This window comes from Chanodichthys erythropterus, chromosome 3 (genome assembly GCF_024489055.1).
Source record: "Chanodichthys erythropterus isolate Z2021 chromosome 3, ASM2448905v1, whole genome shotgun sequence".
Taxonomy (NCBI): Eukaryota; Metazoa; Chordata; class Actinopteri; order Cypriniformes; family Xenocyprididae; genus Chanodichthys; species Chanodichthys erythropterus.
Genome location: NC_090223.1, coordinates 57,881,106 through 57,900,173, shown reverse-complemented (window position 1 = coordinate 57,900,173; position 19,068 = coordinate 57,881,106). Strand labels below are relative to the sequence as shown.

The 19,068-nt window shown below is 35.7% G+C and overlaps 1 pseudogene; it reads right to left on the bottom strand.

Annotated features, from left to right (window-relative positions):
* Positions 1 to 370: 370 nt before the first annotated feature.
* LOC137005036 (uncharacterized) overlaps positions 371 to 19,068 on the bottom strand; it is a 42,965-nt pseudogene continuing 24,267 nt past the window's right edge.

The following is a 19,068-nucleotide window of genomic DNA, read 5'->3' as shown; positions in this document are numbered from 1 at the left end:
AAAGGAACATGCTTGTAGTTTGTCAGCAAAAACGATGGAAAGATAAAGAAGGAGACAAAGAAGGAGAGACTGAGAGAATGGAGATGAAGTGTGGCGGGTGTATCTCCTTCCTCGTCAGCATGCCATGGTGGGTGTTCCTGGCTCTTGGGTTCTCTCCATCTTCATGTTCAAAACAAAAAATGTTCAGTTGCAGAAAATACACCGAACAGTGTTTTAGCTAGAATGGCACTGAATTCATGAAAACAAACTTGTCTGACCCTTTCTAAAAAGCTGCTTCTAGTTTGGCCCAGACTTCTCTCTCAATTTCCATGTGACGACCTGTGACTGGCCTCGGGGGTGGGATGATACACACAATGTCCTCAAACAAGTATCAAAGAATGTCTTCACGGGCTGGCCAGAAAAACCTGTTGACCCCAATCTTTTGCATACAGCGGACCTCAACTTGCGTTTCACTTATATCTGTGATGACTCCAGGGTATAGATCACCATCGTACTTCAGCACACACCATTTACCAACAACTTCAAGACTTTGCCACTGATCTTCTGTCACTGTGGGAGCCATGGGAGGCGTCTGCTGGTTGCTGAACTTGAAATGCTTTGTATTAAAGCACCCACAGTTCAGATTTTGTGTTGTTGTGCACAAGCAGCTGACGTCCCTGTATATCAGTACTCCATGGGCTAGAGACACAACCTGATGGATCCTCATAATGGACGGAATTGGTGGCACATCATTGGGCATCTCCAAAACTGCTTTATCAACTGCTTCCTCGCTGACAAAAAACAGCTTGATTTTTGTGTTTGTCTCTTGCAACACCTCAAACAGCTCTGCAGCATCAGTAATGTCCCTTCCTTGGCTCACCAGACTATCCGCTCTCCTCTTCAGGGCCCCTCCCACACCATCTGGGGCACCCTTCCCATGGCTCGCCTCGAAAAAGTTCCAAGTACCAGCAGTGAATCCTTGCCTGAAGAGCTCAGTACAAAACAAGAGCAAATTACCCCTTTGTTTGTATTGAGTGCAAGGGCCATCGCTGTAAAAATGGATAGTGGACACCTCTGGATTTACACTATGCACATAGTCTGGCACAGGGGACAGGTGTTGCCAGATTGCTGGCGGGCCCTTTATTCTTGAGGGTGACACTGTGCAGAAGGACATCGGGTGAGGGGCTGCATGCACATAAAGCACACCTGTGTGCAGTGTTGCCTGCTGATGTGATGCTCCGAAGTGGACGGCCTGTATTTCTTTGCTGTACTTGCAGAGGTAATTTTCAGAAAAGTCAACATGAATTAAGCATTCATGTGCTTTTAAGCTTTGTCTCAATGCCCTGTAGTGCGTAAACTGATTGTTAATGTTAAAAGTGTGTCTCTTGAACCTGTGCAGCAGCAGGTTTAGCTGTTCCAGCATTTCTTCTTGAGTGGTATGAAATTCTTTTTTGATTGTGATTTTAGATGTTTTGCCATTGGGATCATTCTTGTGCTGCTTTTCCACAATTACCCACTGGATATAAGACACTTTATTCTCTGGATTGTACTCTGTAGAGACTGGGCAAGAGAGGTCCTTGCACGCAAAACATTCTCCATACATGCACTTCACATTTTCTGTCTCACATGAGATCTCTTTCACAAGGTTATTCAGATTGTTGGTGCTGATTACTTTCAAGTAGTGTAACTTCTGGACAAGAAAACCCAGATTCTCATGCATCTTGCACATGCATGTGTCCCGATCACTCAGAGTCGGATGAACAACCCAAAAAGGTCTGAGCTTACAGAAGAGTGAGTAAGAGATGGAGCTTTGTTCTTCAGCCAAAAACTTCCTGTGTAAATTTTTCATGGTATCCAAAAGGAATCGTTTTTGCTTTTTGTTTTTCTTCTGAGTGAGGGTCTGCCTCTTCCCAGTTGTGATGCGACTCACATCATCCCTTGAGTAAAAAGCCCTCACTCTACTTATCAGAACATCCGCAATCCTGTTGTTCCGCTTCCGCTGGTAGGTGTAATTAACCGTATTCTTCTCATTGTTTCTTTTGTTTGAAAAGCCCAATGAATGTTGAGCTAAGCGTTGCATTCTGTACTTTTTCAGAACTTTTCCTGTTATCACTTTTGAAATGATTTGCCTTTCCCTCTCCCCCTGTGCATTTTTGTAATTGTTTCGTATGTCCTCCACCAGAGCTTCATGAAACAAAAGAGTCTTCCGAATGGCCACACTTGAAACATCTTTCAATTTTTTGTTTACCTTTGTGCGTGGAGATGCATTTTTCTTTTTAATGCGTTGGAGTTTTTTCTTGTACTTTTGTGTTTTTTTGATTTCTTTTTTCAACAGAACCTTTAGTTCTTGAATTTGTTTATGAAGCTTCTTTCGTGTTTTCCGGATTCTTCTCTGCCCTTGATCATGTTGCCTAAAAAAACACATGCATCACAGTAAATTACACATTGCAATAGTCAGGAAAATGTACTGTTAAATTAACTTCTATGACCTGATAGCTAAATTCATAACCCTGGTTTCACAGACAAGGCTTCACACTAAAATGCATGTTTGAGCTGTTTTAACTGAAGGTTACTTACACTAACATATATTATAATATGTCACTGCCATTGTTCTGTCTCAAGATGCACACCAGTAATGTTTTTTCTATAAGGCACATTTATTAAAGCTTCTTAAATGTCCTAATTGAACTAAGGTCTAATCTTGACTTAACCTAAGCCCTGTTTGTGAAACCGGGCCATTGTGTAACATAATCATGTCTATTTTCATTAACCCTAACCCTCTAGCACATTGTCTTTGGCACATGATCCATTTCATGAAGTAGACCTGGAAGTGCTTGGCTCTGGATGTACTGCTTGCTCTGGTGATAACTGGGGGCTGTGCGGAGGGGTGACGAGATGTTGGAGGGCTTCTTTCCTGTCCTTGATCCTATGGTAATCCTCCCTCCACTGTCTACGACGTCTTCGCTTTGCTCTCTGACTGAGGTCACTGATTAGTTTCCTCCTGCCTGACTCAATGTCCCTCCTGTATTTTTCACATTCTCTCTCTAAATATTTCTGTCTCCTCTCTGGGTCTGCATTGCGACGAGCGCGATAGAGTCGCTGCTTTTCTGCAGCACTTAGTGGTGGATTGGCTCCCTGTAAGCATGGTATTCACATTGTAAAACTGACAACTACAACTACAACTTAAGTAACTGTAAAACTTAAAAATTGAGTAAATTGTATTACATAAACTTATATTCACACTAATAAATCAATACACCATATGATGATACTCAGTCCTGTTACCTATTACTCAGTCCTGTTATGGTTTATATGAGTAACAGGACTGAAGGTAACAGGACTGAGTTTTTAGCATATCATTAGCAAATACATGAAATATAGCCACATAGCATACATGCTAATAGCATGAGGATACAAAGCAAATTCTAGTGATTTATTAAACATTTGTAAATTTAAAATAAACAAATAACATCTAAAAAATAATTTAGGTAACAGGACAGTATGTTAAGATTGACCTTCTCAGACAAAGTTGCAATATCATCAAATATACAAAAAAGAAAATGAGAGGACTTACTTTTGGTCTTCCCATTGCCTTCAGAAGATTCAGATGATGCAACTTCCTGTTGAAAATGTGCCTTATGGAATATTCCAAGTTTTTCAGGGGGGGAAATGTGTTAGGGTAACAGGACTGAGTGAAAACCGGGGGACACGACTAAAATGTGTATTATATCTAAAATATTATGAATTTCTCATGCAAAAAAACATTTTATATCATAAATTGGATAAAACGTCACACAACAATGCAAACAAAATAATATTTCTGAAGGATTTTAATCATTATATTTCATGGTAAAGTACAGAGATAGAGCGTGGGGACATGCAACAAATGCAAATTTTTAGTGTTCTAAGTAGTTTTTATAAATGTTTTTAATTATATATTTTAAATTTGCAGTTAGCATAATGTGCAGGACACTTTGCTTAATAATAAAATGTATTTTAGAGTTAATGTTCACGCATTTTTATACATATAATGTCCTGGGGACTTAAATGTTACCCATTCGGTGGAATGGCCCCTATATATCTCCTGTGTAAAATCATCTAATGCTAATTTTTTGAGTGGACTGACTTCAACAAAATGGACTGAATTTTTTGGAGTTGTTTCTTCCCCTAGAAGGCCGCTGGCGGTCCTTATACAAATGCCCAATTGATAAAAGAACAGGTGACCTTCAGTGGAGGATTGTACATGGGGCGATAGCCACAAACAGATACGTGGTGCACATTGATCCTTCTGTTGGGGTGGGTTGTCCCTTCTGTACAGAGGCTGAAACAGTTTTTCATTTATTTGTACAGTGTACTCGGCTAAATGAATTGTTTTCATTTTTATCTCAACGGTTTACTGAAATTGGTGAAGCTTTCTCTTTTGAAATGTTTATATATGGTCCAAAGTATACAGAAAAAAGGAAAAGTCAGTTGATTTTATTGAATTTTTTGTCTGGTATAGCAAAACTTGCTATCTGGAAATCAAGAAAAAATAAGTTGTCTGGACAGGGTTCTCTGGATGTGTTGAAGATTTTTAAAGGCTTGGTCGCAGCTCGGCTTAGAATAGAGCATGCCTATTATAAAATGATTAAATGTGTGGAGTCTTTTATGTACATTTGGGGGATAAATGAGGTCCTTTGTACAGTTGATGATGTTGAAGAATTAATGCTTGCTTTTTGATTTTGTTTTTTATTTATTATTTATTTATTTATTTTTTGCTTTGTGATTTTGTAATATTGTGAAACCTTTTTTGGTTTAATAAAGGTGTATTAAAATTCAAATTCTCTCTCTCTCTCTCTGAGTATGTTTGTGTCTCTCTCTGTGTGTGTAAACTATACCTTTCACTTCTTTTGGAAAGGTAATTGGCCCTTGCAGCAGGATCAGCATTCACTTGTGCTCTGTGACGAGCCACTTTTTCCTTGCTTGAAAGTGGCATCTTTTGGGGGAAAAGGGGCTCCGTTATATTGTATTAATTATAACATATCAGATATTTAATGAATTGTATTTTACAGATATAAATTGTAATCTTTGTTTACATTTCTTTTATCACTGAATTTGTTCAAATGTAGACACCCACTGAATTCTGCTACATTATTAAATCGTTACATTATATTATATATTGCTTAAAATTTTAAGTCAATGCAATAGGAATATGCATTAAAGCTAGACATTTCAATAATACTAATGTTGTGCAACATTTAATCATAGACTTACAGCGATTTAATAATGAAGTTGTGGATAAAGCACCACAACAAACAAACAACAAAACAAAACATTGAACTAGGGCTGAGAGATATGACCAAAATCTTAAATCACGATATGAGTAGGCTAATTGGTCCCACTTTATATTAAGTGGCCTTAACTACTATGTACTTACATCAAAAAACAAGTACAATGTACTTATTGGGTTCATATTGAATTGCAAAACACATATGCAGCTATTGAGGTGGGGTACGGGTAAGGTTAGGGAAAGCTTTGGTGGTATGGATAGGTTTAAGGGTAGGGGTAAGGGTTAAGGGATGGATCAACGGTGTAATTATAAATGTAATTACAGAAATTAATTACAGATTTAATTACATGCAGGTGTTTTTAAAATATAAGTACAATGTAAAAACATGTATGTACACAATAAGTGCATTGTATCAAATGATTAATTTAAATGTAAGTACATAGTAGTTAAGGCCACTTAATATAAAGTGGGTCCGGCTAATTTTATATTATGATAACAATATCACAATATAGTTATGCTTTAAATTAGGTTTTCATGAAATTTCACAATTCTTATCAACATTTTCAATATCATTAAAAAAAATTCTAGCTTAAACTCATAAGTAAACAGTAATAAAGAAAGAGCAAAGAAAAACAATAGAACAAAGACAGACAAAATAGATCTAAAAAAACATTCAAGCACTAGAAATACTACATAAAAATGTATAGTAATCAAACGTATACAAAAACAATGCATAGTCTTTACTGTGTGAATTAAATATACATTTATTCTTATTTAAGTTACAAAAGCAAGCAGGTAAAGATTTTTTGTTGTTTGATTAGCATTAATAATGACAGCAGGTACATTTGGATGCTATCCCTTTAAGACTGACTGCTCCGATGCATTATACTCAAGCCTTGTCTTTCTCAACTGTACCTTCACTTAAGACAAAAATGGCTCTGTTTACTTGCAAATACATGGTCACGTTGACACATTGGTCTGAGTATTTAACCGTTCAAGCCCAATTAGGTATCAAAAGCACTCAGTTCAGTCCTCAAACACTATTATGAGCAGCAGCTTCATGTCGTGCGTCTCTCAGACAGCGCTTAGAAACAGTATTTTTAGAGAGCGCACATATGTTGAAAGGGGTTGTCTTTTGCTGGTAATTGCGCTTTAACTGTTTAAAGCCTCTTTGTTTTAAATGGCAATGCCTAACTCTTGCAAATAATAAGCTTTCGTGACCGCGCAGCATAGCAACCTCACGTGAGTGTAACCGCGACAGAGACGATAGTCCAATCTATACCGGTTGACAAATTTCTACTGGCTAATCGTGTTTACTAGTTTATTCTCCACCCCTACTTATTGTGGTTAATAACACTTTTTAACAGAGCACGTCCCTAATTCACGATCGCCTTTTGAGAGAGGCATGTTCTGTGCGTGCACTTTGGGAGTGTGCCAGTTAGAACAAGCGCTGCAACGAGTTCTTTTTCAGGATATATTGCGCTTATAATTCTTTTTAACGTCAAGCACGTCCTGCACTTTATATTCTCATTCATACATTTAATCACTCTGAAGTGTCAACAGTGCAATATTGCTACGATATGAGATATAGCAAAGTCTCTAAAGATAGACTTTTTATTTTGTGGTAATATCGTCATATCGCCCAGCCCTACATTGAACACTTGAAAATGGTTCTAAATAGTAGGCTTTTTTATATTACATCTTTTAATCAGCATCATAAACTAGTGATATTTGACTAAATTGGCCCCTAAAAGAAAGGCTTGTAATAGAAGTCAAATGGTGTAACCGGCTACACCATTTGACATTTCAATTTGAAATCAAATTTGACAGTCATTATCATGGACACCTATTCAAGCACATGGCCTTTGTGGAAATATTTCAAATGTAATTTTTAAAGTTAATACACATTTTTATAATGATGATGAATTATCAATGTATTTGTGGGGTCATACCATTTGACATGTACACCTATGAATACCTGACCATACCCTACAAATGTCAAATTATCTCATATTTTAAAGACAGTTACTAACCTTTGAATGCAGCAGTTAGTGTCCCCAGGGGTCCTTCTCTGTGATATAATTTCCTGTCACATGGTATTCTTGCTCAATATTAACAAAATGGCTCCTTGAATGGTGGTACACCACCTTGACACTTCAGGAATTTGACTTGACTCCAATGATTCCCCAAATTATTTATAATATTCAGAACAATGGTGTTCAATTTATTTTTATATACTATTAAATTGTTCTAATGTAAGATTATGCCAAGCTAGATGATATGGTATTTTATTGAGAATTTCACCTTTTTTAAACAAGATGAATTATTTGGTACTAAGTTTTTACGGTTACACCACATTGACATTTTTGCAATCTATCCCCAAATATTCTCTCAAAATTGATTAAAACCATACATTTTAGACTTGGTCCTCAAAAAAGAGAATATATGCAATTCATTTGCTAATTTAGTTTACAATTTCAAGCCTTTTAAATTTAATTAAACTATATGGACACAAAAAAATGAGCGTCACGTCATTGACCCATTTAACAGAAATTTTAAGACCTCATGAAACAGTCAGGTGTCTCAGATCTTCAAATCATGGATTGTTGGCTGTTCAAAGATATGCAGAGTCTTTGTCTGTTTTCAAGTCTCTTTTAAAACAAAATGATGTGTATAGATGTGCTTTTACTACTGTGTGAAGTATTTGGATTCTTGTGGGATTTGGAATTAAATGTACCAATAATGTTTCTGGTTATATATTTTGTAATGCTCTTCATGTCTTTTTGCCTTTTGTGAAGCACTATGCTAAAAAGCTTTAAAAGTGCTATATAAATAAAGTTATTATTTTCCATGGAAAGAGCGAGTAACTGAAAGTGCAAGGTAGAAGTGTGCGTCAATGAACAGATGTGGGTAACACTTTACATTAAGGTTCCCTTTGTAAAGGGTTTATAAAGGTGTTTGTTAATGAGTAATAAGTCATTTACAAATGCATTATAAATCATTAATAATGCAGTTATAACTGCATGAATAAAAAGGCGACTTTAATGCAATACCTGCCAAATAGTGAGCCGTTTTTAACTCACATGTTATAAATGCTTAATAAATGTATTTATTAACATATTTAACTCAAAACCAGATTTCTGGTTTATTTTATGATGCAGCAAAAATTGACTATCATAATTAGACTGAAGGTTGTTGTATTTGTGCTTTCTTATTAATATCTCATGACTGCCACTTGTCTTACTATGTTGCTTACCAGAAGTTTTTGTCTTACCCATGATACTCTCCAAAAAGGTCATGATGCCTCTCCACAGCAGTGTATAAAAACAAAATTATTGTTTTTTTAAAGACAAAATTCCAACTTTATTTTGAAAATATAACAAAAGATAATAACCATAACTTGATTAGATATTAAAGTCTGCGTGAACCGGAAGATGCAAACGACTCTTCTCCAGTGTTGTGACGTATTTCCAAGTGAAACAGAATATTGAATAGAGAGCAGAGTTTTACTTTAGTGCTCCTCCTTTCCATCTCTTGCACTCCTCCTCTCCATATCTCACTCATAGCAGACGAACGGTTGCAGAAGAGTGCTTTACACGTTTTCAACCCAAGCCGTCAAACTGACGTTATCAGAGAAGGAACGCCATTCCAGACCAGAAGTAACTTTTCAGATTTTGATTAAAGATTACTGCGGCAAACAAGTTTTTTCTGTGTTTTAACTTGCACGGATTCATTGTTCACCACAAGACCAGTAATATGACCAGTAATAATATTAATGTAAAGTGGAAACCTGTGAACCATTTATTAATGAGTTATGAACATTAACAACCTATGAAAGGGAACATTAATGTAAAGTGGAAACCCGTGAACCATTTATTAATGAGTTATGAACATTAACAACCTATGAAAAGGAACCTTAATGTAAAGTGGAAACCTGTTAACCATTTATTAATGAGTTATGAACATTAACAACCTATGAAAAGGAACCTTAATGTAAAGTGAAAACCTGTGAACCATTTATTAATGAGTTATGAACATTAACAACCTATGAAAAGGAACCTTAATGTAAAGTGAAAACCTGTGAACCATTTATTAATGAGTTATGAACATTAACAACCTATGAAAAGGAACCTTAATGTAAAGTGAAAACCTGTGAACCATTTATTAATGAGTTACGAATATTAATAACCTGTGTGAACCTTAATGTAGTGTGCATTGTGTTTATTAAAGCAGACGCAGATCTCTTTTGTTTTTTTCCTGGTGACATATTTTATTGTTGAAATATTAATAAGCAATTAATAATTATTCTTGATATCATGATAAAGGATACTGTAATTTTTTGGGAGTGCCAGAGCGGTTATTTATTTAATATAAAAAGCTAACACCGCGAATAAACATATAATATACAAACTAACACAGCGATTATAATATAAACACTTGAAAAACATAGTCTGCAATGTCACTTCAGTTAGCTTACCCATCAAATCAGTAACTTTAAACACAAATTTTACTTTAGAGCATGTCCTGGTAACTGCATGACTTCTTCTCATGATAGTGGCAAGGCTTTATTGGATGCTCACTAGCGCCAACTCCTGTCACACGCCAGAACACGCATGCTTAGTGATGTAACCCTGAAAGAGTATATAAGTATACAGAGTATATAAGTATATAAAGAGTATATATAAAGAGTATATATTAGTATAGCCTAATATATTATTGTCATGTCTAGTTTTCTATAACTTTCTTCATAATAAAAAAAATGCTTCATCTGAATCCTGCTCCCTGACTGCTCTTTACACCAAATGTGACAATAATGTATAATGAGCAATGCATTCTTCTTCTATTTATAATTATTATTATTATTATTATTATTATACGCAGTAGTAGTAGGCTATATACTTTATTATTCTCTTTCGGGTTCTCATCACTATGCGTGTTGATTCTGGCGTGTGACAGGAGTTGGCGCTAGTGAGCATTCAATAAAGCCTTGCCACTTTTGAGAAGAAGTTACACAGTACTGTTCCAACATGCGTTGAAGGGAATTTGTGTTTACTGATTTGATGGGTAAGCTAACTGTGGTGAAATCGCAGACTTTGTTTTTCTAGTGTTTATATTATATTAGTAATCGCTGTGTTAGTTTGTAGTTATCTTAAACAAATAACCGCTCCGGCGCACCCGCGCATGTACTGTACGGATGACCAAAGCCAAATAACGTACTCAAGTTACAGTGGCCTTTATCATATCAGAAATATCTATTAAATGCATATTAATATGCTGCTAATGTTCTGTAATGGTGCATTAGGTCATTGATTTAATGGTTTACACAACTGTTAATTAAAAAAAATACATATTTAGGTGCCTTTATTCAGCTTGTATCAAATATGTTTGGCTTATAGGTGTGATGTTTATTATCTTTTCTGAATACTTGATTGTTTCTCTGAATGTTCTAATTTAAGTTTACCTGCATAAGCCACTTTTCATGAGAAGTCATGCTCTGTAACTTTGTGCTGTAAAAGATTTTTTATTTTTTTCAAGTTTAAAGTTGTGTTTACTGAGACATTCATCAAAAATAAAATATTTCATCTGAAAAAGATATTATCTTCTGTGTACATTAATAATTAATAAATACATGATTAACGTGTGTTCACACTACATTAAGGTTCACTTTAATAGGTAATTAATGTTTATAACTCATTAAATGAGTTCCACTTTACATTAAGGTTTCTTTTCATAGGTTGTTAATGTTCATAACTCATTAATAAATGGTTAACAGGTTTCCACTTTACATTAAGGTTCCTTTTCATAGGTTGTTAATGTTCATAACTGATTAATAAATGGTTCACGGGTTTCCACTTTACATTAAGGTTCCTTTTCATAGGTTGTTAATGTTCATAACTCATTAATAAATGGTTCACGGGTTTCCACTTTACATTAAGGTTCCTTTTCATAGGTTGTTAATGTTCATAACTCATTAATAAATGGTTCACAGGTTTTCACTTTACATTAAGGTTCCTTTTCATAGGTTGTTAATGTTCATAACTCATTAATAAATGGTTCACAGGTTTTCACTTTACATTAAGGTTCCTTTTCATAGGTTGTTAATGTTCATAACTCATTAATAAATGGTTCACAGGTTTTCACTTTACATTAATATTATTACTGGTCATATTACTGGTCTTGTGGCGAACAATGAATCCGTGCAAGTTAAAACACAGAAAAAACTTGTTTGCCGCAGTAATCTTTAATCAAAATCTGAAAAGTTACTTCTGGTCTGGAATGGCGTTCCTTCTCTGATAACGTCAGTTTGACGGCTTGGGTTGAAAACGTGTAAAGCACTCTTCTGCAACCGTTCGTCTGCTATGAGTGAGATATGGAGAGGAGGAGCGCGAGAGATGGAAAGGAGGAGCACTAAAGTAAAACTCTGCTCTCTATTCAATATTCTGTTTCACTTGGAAATACGTCACAACACTGGAGAAGAGTCGTTTGCAACTTCCGGTTCACGCAGACTTTAATATCTAATCAAGTTATGGTTATTATCTTTTGTTATATTTTCAAAATAAAGTTGGAATTTTGTCTTTAAAAAAACAATAATTTTGTTTTTATACACTGCTGTGGAGAGGCATCATGACCTTTTTGGAGAGTATCATGGGTAAGACAAAAACTTCTGGTAAGCAACATAGTAAGACAAGTGGCAGTCATGAGATATTAATAAGAAAGCACAAATACAACAACCTTCAGTCTAATTATGATAGTCAATTTTTGCTGCATCATAAAATAAACCAGAAATCTGGTTTTGAGTTAAATATGTTAATAAATACATTTATTAAGCATTTATAACATGTGAGTTAAAAACGGCTCACTATTTGGCAGGTATTGCATTAAAGTCGCCTTTTTATTCATGCAGTTATAACTGCATTATTAATGATTTATAATGCATTTGTAAATGACTTATTACTCATTAACAAACACCTTTATAAACCCTTTACAAAGGGAACCTTAATGTAAAGTGTTACCCAGATGTGATTTTCCTGTTTTTGAAGTTCATTATAAATATCAAAGCATTTATCATAACAATGTATATGATGTATATTATTACGTCATTATGCCATTTATTAGTGTTACAGCTGCATATTTGAACATGCTTTCCGGTGATATTCTGTAATACTCTTCATGTATAATGTTATATTCTGTAATATTGGATTTTTGCATGTCTCTATATGTTACTATAATTTTAGTAACTGAATCTCTCTTTGTTTGAAGTTTATATACGAGATGTTTATGCTTACATGAACTTTATGTAAATTATCTCAAGCAGTTATGGCTTTGAATGTTTACCATTTCTAACCAATAGGTGATGGGTAACACTTTATTTTAAGATGACGTAGTAACATATACTTAATATGTAATAACAGTAAATTATGCAGGTAACTAAACCAAAACCTAACCCTAACCATAACTATATAGTAAGTACATGTAATTACTTAATAATAATAATAATAAACTTTTTTTTATATAGCGCCTTTAAAAGGATATTCTCAAAGCGCTTTACACATAGTACAAAGTTAAAAAACAGTCAATACAAAATAAGAAGAGAAATAAAAATAAAGATTACATATAAGCCAGTCTGTTAAAAATGTAAACTGTTAAAAGCTCAGATAAATAGTGTGGGGCTAAGCCACGTAAGGCCTTATAAGTCAACATGAGAATTTTAAAATCTATACGAAACCTGATGGGAAGACAATGTAGGGACTCCAAGATAGGAGTAATATGCTCTCGAGTTCTTGTCCTTGTTAGGATTCTGGCAGCTGTCTTTTGAATATATTGGAGTTTATTGAGAGTATTTTTTGATACTCCAGCAAGCAGGGCATTGCAATAATCAATGCGCGAAAAAACAAACGTATTGATCAGTTTTTCTGCAACATTAAAAGAAAGCATAGGACGAAGCCTTGCGATGTTTCTGAGATAAAAAAAATTATGTTTTAACAGTATTCTGTACATGTGGATCAAATGTAAGGTGAGAATCAAATATCACCCAAAGATTCTTTAATTTTGTTTGAAACTCCAGGACAGAGCCATCAACACTGAGTGAAGGAGAACCAGCTTTGCGTAATTGATGGATAGAGCCAAGCAGCATGACCTCAGTCTTATCACTGTTAAGACAGAGAAAATTTTTTGCCATCCATAATTTAATCTCCGATATGCAGTGTTCGAGAAACGCCACTGCAGTGTGAACTTCAGGTTTTGAGTGAATGTAAATTTGAGTGTCATCTGCATAAAAGTGATACTTTAGACCAAGAGATTGCAAAAGATGACCAAGGGGAAAAATATACATACTAAAGAGTACAGGACTCAGAATAGATCCCTGGGGCACCCCAAATTTGACTGAGCCAATGTTAGACTTGTGCCCACCCATGGAAACAAACTACCTACGGTCGGTGAGGTAGGACTTAAACCAGTCAAGAGCAGTATCAGTGATGCCAAACACAGATTCCATACGAGAGAGTAAAACATAATGATCAACAGTGTCAAAGGCAGCACTGAGATCGTGAAGGATTAAAATTGACAGGCAGCCAGAATCCGCAGCAAGTATTAAGTCATTAGTAACCTTCACTAAGGCTGTTTCTGTGCTGTGAAATTTACAGAAACCAGACTGAAGGGGCTCAAACAAATTATTTATTGTTAGAAGAGCATACAACTGAGATGCAACTGTACGTTCCATAATTTTCACTAAAAAAGGAAGATTGGAAATCGGACGATAATTGTGTAAATTGTCAAGATCAACGTTTGGCTTTTTAGGTACCGGAGTAACAGCAGCTATTTTAAAAGCTGCTGGTACAACCCCTGAGCAAAGAGAGACATTAACATTGCTCAGCACCACATCGCCTAAACAAGAAAAGCATGCTTTGAACAAACAAGTAGGAAGTGGGTCAGCTATGGAGGTGGTAGCCTTCATTTGTGAAACTTCTTTGCCCAGAGAGGTTAAATCAAGTATAGAGAAGTTTGAGAGAGGAGAACCAGAAAAGTGAAGGGTACAGAAAGCAGAGTCATCGATCACAGCAGTGTGACTCAAACTACTCCGAGCCTTCTCAATTTTAGAACTGAAGAAATCAAGAAACCTATCACAAAGGTCAGCTGCAATGGGTGTATGGGAGGAATTGTCACCTTTTAAAAGTTAATGACATGAAACAATTGTCTGGGTTTGCTCTGGTTATTAACAATAATCTGAGAAAAGTACTGGGACCTAGCAGAAGCAATCTCAGCCTTATATTCATTTATGTTGTCCTTCCAAGCATGATGATGAACATTCATACCAGAGAGACGCCACCCTCGCTCCATCTTAAGACACATTGCCTTCTTGGAACGCAGCTCATCATTATACCAAGGGGCAGAGCGAACATATGAAACAGAGCGAGATTTCATAGGTGCGAATGGATCTAAACCAGACAAAAGAACTGAGTTTAACACAGAGACTATGTCCTCAAAAGGGTCAGTAAAAGAAAAACACATTAAAGAGGACTCAATAAAAGCAGAGAAATCCTGGAGATCAATTGATTTCCAATTCCGATACTTTATAGTTCGGGATGTAGAGATTTTGGGATTTTCCAATTCCATATTAAAAAGGACTGCTAAATGGTCAGACAGACCTAGGTCTACGGTGAAAGGCTGGGACAAAAATGAGCCACTGGAGATAACTAAATCTAGGGTGTGACCCTTGTTGTGTGTAGAGAAATCCACCAGCTGTTTAACCCTCTGGAGTCTGAGGCTGATTTGGGGCCTGGAGAAGTTTTGACATGCCCTGACATTTGTGCTTTTTTCAGTTGTTCATAAACATATTAATGGAAAAAGTGTCATTACACTGTATTCAGCACAAACTAGGCTACAATAATATATGAGGAACATGTATGTACATGTTTGTGTTTTTGAAGGAATAACATTTATGCGTGGTTATTGAAAAAACAAAAAACTTAAGTCACTGAAATAAGGCCAAAAAAAGTATAGTAAATCTAGGTTGTAAACTAGAGTTTTTGCTTCAAAATTATGTAAAAATTATGCTGCCTACTCCTTCATATAAAAATATATATTGATTTAGTTTTTGTAAGACACTTTTTGCCAAGAAACACAGTATGCGAGGAGGCGTGAATCACCACTATATAATGGGCCATTCTCACCTGAGAAGACAAAAGAATTGGATAGTAATGAGCTGAAATGACTTGCATATTAATGAGGCATTTCAGTCAGGTAGGCTGTGAAAAAAACCTTCTGTGATGTCTCAATCTCATCATGATATATGAAACATACAGAAAAATATTAGTACAATATAAAGTAATGGTTTTATATTATACTTTAAAATATAATGTATTTCTGTGATGCAAAGAGTCTGAATATAGGCTTTTAGTTTAAAAGCATGCACATTTGGAGAAATATTGGATTCTCATCTGCTTATGTCAATTTTCTATACAGAGGAGTTATATTTATTTAATATTCATTGTCATTACTATGAGCGCTGGTGTTTTCAATTCATCCTTGAAGTCGGAGGGCGCTCTGTGCATTTTTAGTCCACAAATTCATCTAAAAGAAGAAGAGGCTATTCCATGAATGGAGTTTCCAATTCATACTGCAGCTGGAGGGCGCTAAAGAAACAAAAACTCATCTAAAATTCATCTATAGAAGAAAAGAAAACAGGAACTAACTGCATGTCTTCTAGAGATCGCTAACCATGACTTTTACATCCAGATAAACACTTTTCAAGACAATAAATACACAATTGAGACGATGAATGCATGTTTTGCCTCTGAATTTGCGTCTGAATAGCGCTGGCTCCGTGGGCGTGGCCGCATTAGCAGCTAATGAGCTGAATCATGGACTTCTGACATGACTCTATTTTCATACAGATTACATAAACACAGAAGGTTTGTTTTCGATTTGACTTACATAATTTAAAACCTGACATCTTATCGTTTTTTTAGACATAAATGTAATTTTTCTGTGATTAGTATTCACTAAGTTACAGTTAATTTTCTGAGAACTATCAGATTGGACTTCGTTCAGAGGGAGAGGAGAAATCATGCATCATGTTAGTTTTCTTTATTTTACAAAAAGCACAACATTGTGTTTTTACTCTGAGTGTATACAAATAAAAGAAGATATTCTATAGTTTCAGTTGATATATTACTTATGTCTCTATGACAAAAAATGACGGAGTATTTTAAGTCTGTTTTGTTGCAATGTGAAAAAAACCCTGCAAAACGCGCCTGCGCGTTTTCAGACCTCAGAGTGTTAAGATCAAAACACTCTAGTAAGGAAAGGAAGTCTTTTGTCATAGCAGAGTCTTTTTTGTCCACATGAATGTTGAAGTCCCCTAGGATAAGAGTTTTCTCAAACTTAAGGCACAACATCGACAGCAGGTCAGCAAATTCAGATAAGAAGGCCGCATTTGACTTAGGTGGTCTATAAACAGTAGCAATTACAATCGCACTGGGTGCAGAGACACTCAAAGCCAGACACTCAAAAGATTTAAACTACTGGATAACTTCTGGACTTAATGTTATATCTTGTTTAAACAAAACAATAATACCCCCTCCCCTACCAGACGAGTAAGGGGAATCAAATAAACCATAGCCAGTAGGTGTAAGTTCATTAACCCTCTGGAGTCTGAGGCTAATTTGGGGCCTAGAGAAGTTTTGACATGCTCTGACATTTGTGCTTTTTTTAGTTGTTCATAAACATATAAATGACAAAAGTGTCATTACACTGTATTCAGCACAAACTACGCTACCATAATATGTGAGGAGCATGTATGTACATGTTTGCGTTTTTGAAAGAATAACGTTTATGCGTTGTTATTGAAAAAACAAAAAACGTAAGTCACTGGAATAAGGCCAAAAAAATTATATTAAATCTGTGTTCACAAGACTTCTGGGTATTGGAGATTGTTGAATAGAGTTTTTGCTTCAAAATGATGTAAAAATTATCCTTCCTACTCCTTCATATAAAACAATAGAGAGATTTAAATTTTCTAAAACATCTTTGGTCAAGAAACACAGTATGCGTGGAGGCGTGAATACTCATGAATAATGGGTGATTCTCACCTGAGAAGACAAACGAATCGCATACAGAGCTCTAATGAGCTGCATAAATAATGAGCTCTTTCAGACAGGTAGGCTGTGAAAAAACCCTCTGTGATCATGATTCAAATCTCATCATGGTGTAAATCAAACATACAGAAAAAACAGCAATACTGTGAAATATTATTACAATTTAAAATAATGGTATTCTATTATATTCTTTAAAATATAATATGTCATCACTATGAGTGCTGGATACTGTGTTTTCAATTCATACTTGCAGACGGAGGGCTCTCTGTACACCTTTAGTCCACAAATGCCTGAGCACTAAAGAAGAATAGGCAATCCAGGAACTAACCGAACTAACAGAGGACAGAGATCGCTAACTATGGCTATTCAAAACACTTTTCAAGACAATAAATACATGATTGAGACGATGAATTGCATGTATTGCCTCAGAATTTGCCTCTGAATAGCACTCCCTCCGTGGGCATAGCGGATAATGAGCTGAATCACGGATTTCTGACATGGCTCTCTTTTCATACAGATTACATAAACACAGAAGGTTTGTTTTCAATTTGACTTACAGAAAAACTAAAACCTGACATTTCAACGTTTTTTTTGACATAAGTCTATTTTTTTTGTGATTAGTATTCACTAAGTTACAGTTAATTTTCTGAGAACTATCAGATTGGAGTTCGTTCAGAGGGAGATGAGAGATCATGCATCATGTTAGGTTTCTTTATTTTACAAAAAGCATAACATTTTGATTTTACTCTGAGTGTACACAAATAAAAGAAGATATTCCACAGATTAAAATGGTGTATAACTCTTAATTGTATGTGCAACATTAACAGATTATTTTGAGTCTCTTTCACACTGGTAAGAAAAAAAACGCGGTGGTATCGCCAGTGATACCTCAGACCTCAGATTGTTAAACAGAAGACCATCTGACTGGTTGTGCCAAGTTTCTGTAAGGCACACCAAGTCAAGTCCTTTTTCAATGATAATGTCAGATAAGATGAGGGATTTATTGTTCACAGAACGCGCGTTAAAAAGCGTAGATTTCACCACGATAGTATAAAATTGCGTAGAAAAATGACTTCTCAGTACGTTGAGGTCGCGGCAATTTGTCAGCACACAGTGCTCGTTGAACATTGCGCTGAGATGACGACACACGCTGTTATCCGATGAAAAGTCTGTTAGTGTAGAGTCTAGTGAAGACAGCTCTATGCGAGGCAGCGCTGACAAGTTATTTTAGTCTGCGCCCGCACTCACCATTCAAAATACTGAACGCTGGTATGCCGGCACAAGTTATCCACTGAAGAAGGAGAAAATATGCCAAATATGGCACAGTTCGTATATGTCGTTTGGCAGATAATAGTTTCTCTTTAAGTTCAGCAGATTACAAGCAGTGTACCTTGCAGTCATGGAAACCAGAGAGTTGTTACCCAGAGCGTCTTGAATCCAGCCGTAGGATGCACAATCTGTAAACAATCCAATGATCCGGCAGTTATAGCTCTGTGATAAAACCAATAATCCAAGGGTTAAAACGCCGTACAGCTTCGCGTAGGTGCGGGGGAAACCCAGGTACTTTCCAAAGCTCCAAAAAGCCACAACTGTGATTTGCAGAAATAAAACAATGATAAAACAAGTGTAGGTTGAGAGGAGTGGCAGCCATGACGCGCCAGCGTTCCCGTCTCACCGGAAGTCTGGATACTTATTATTATTCAGTACTTATTTGAAAAAGTACAA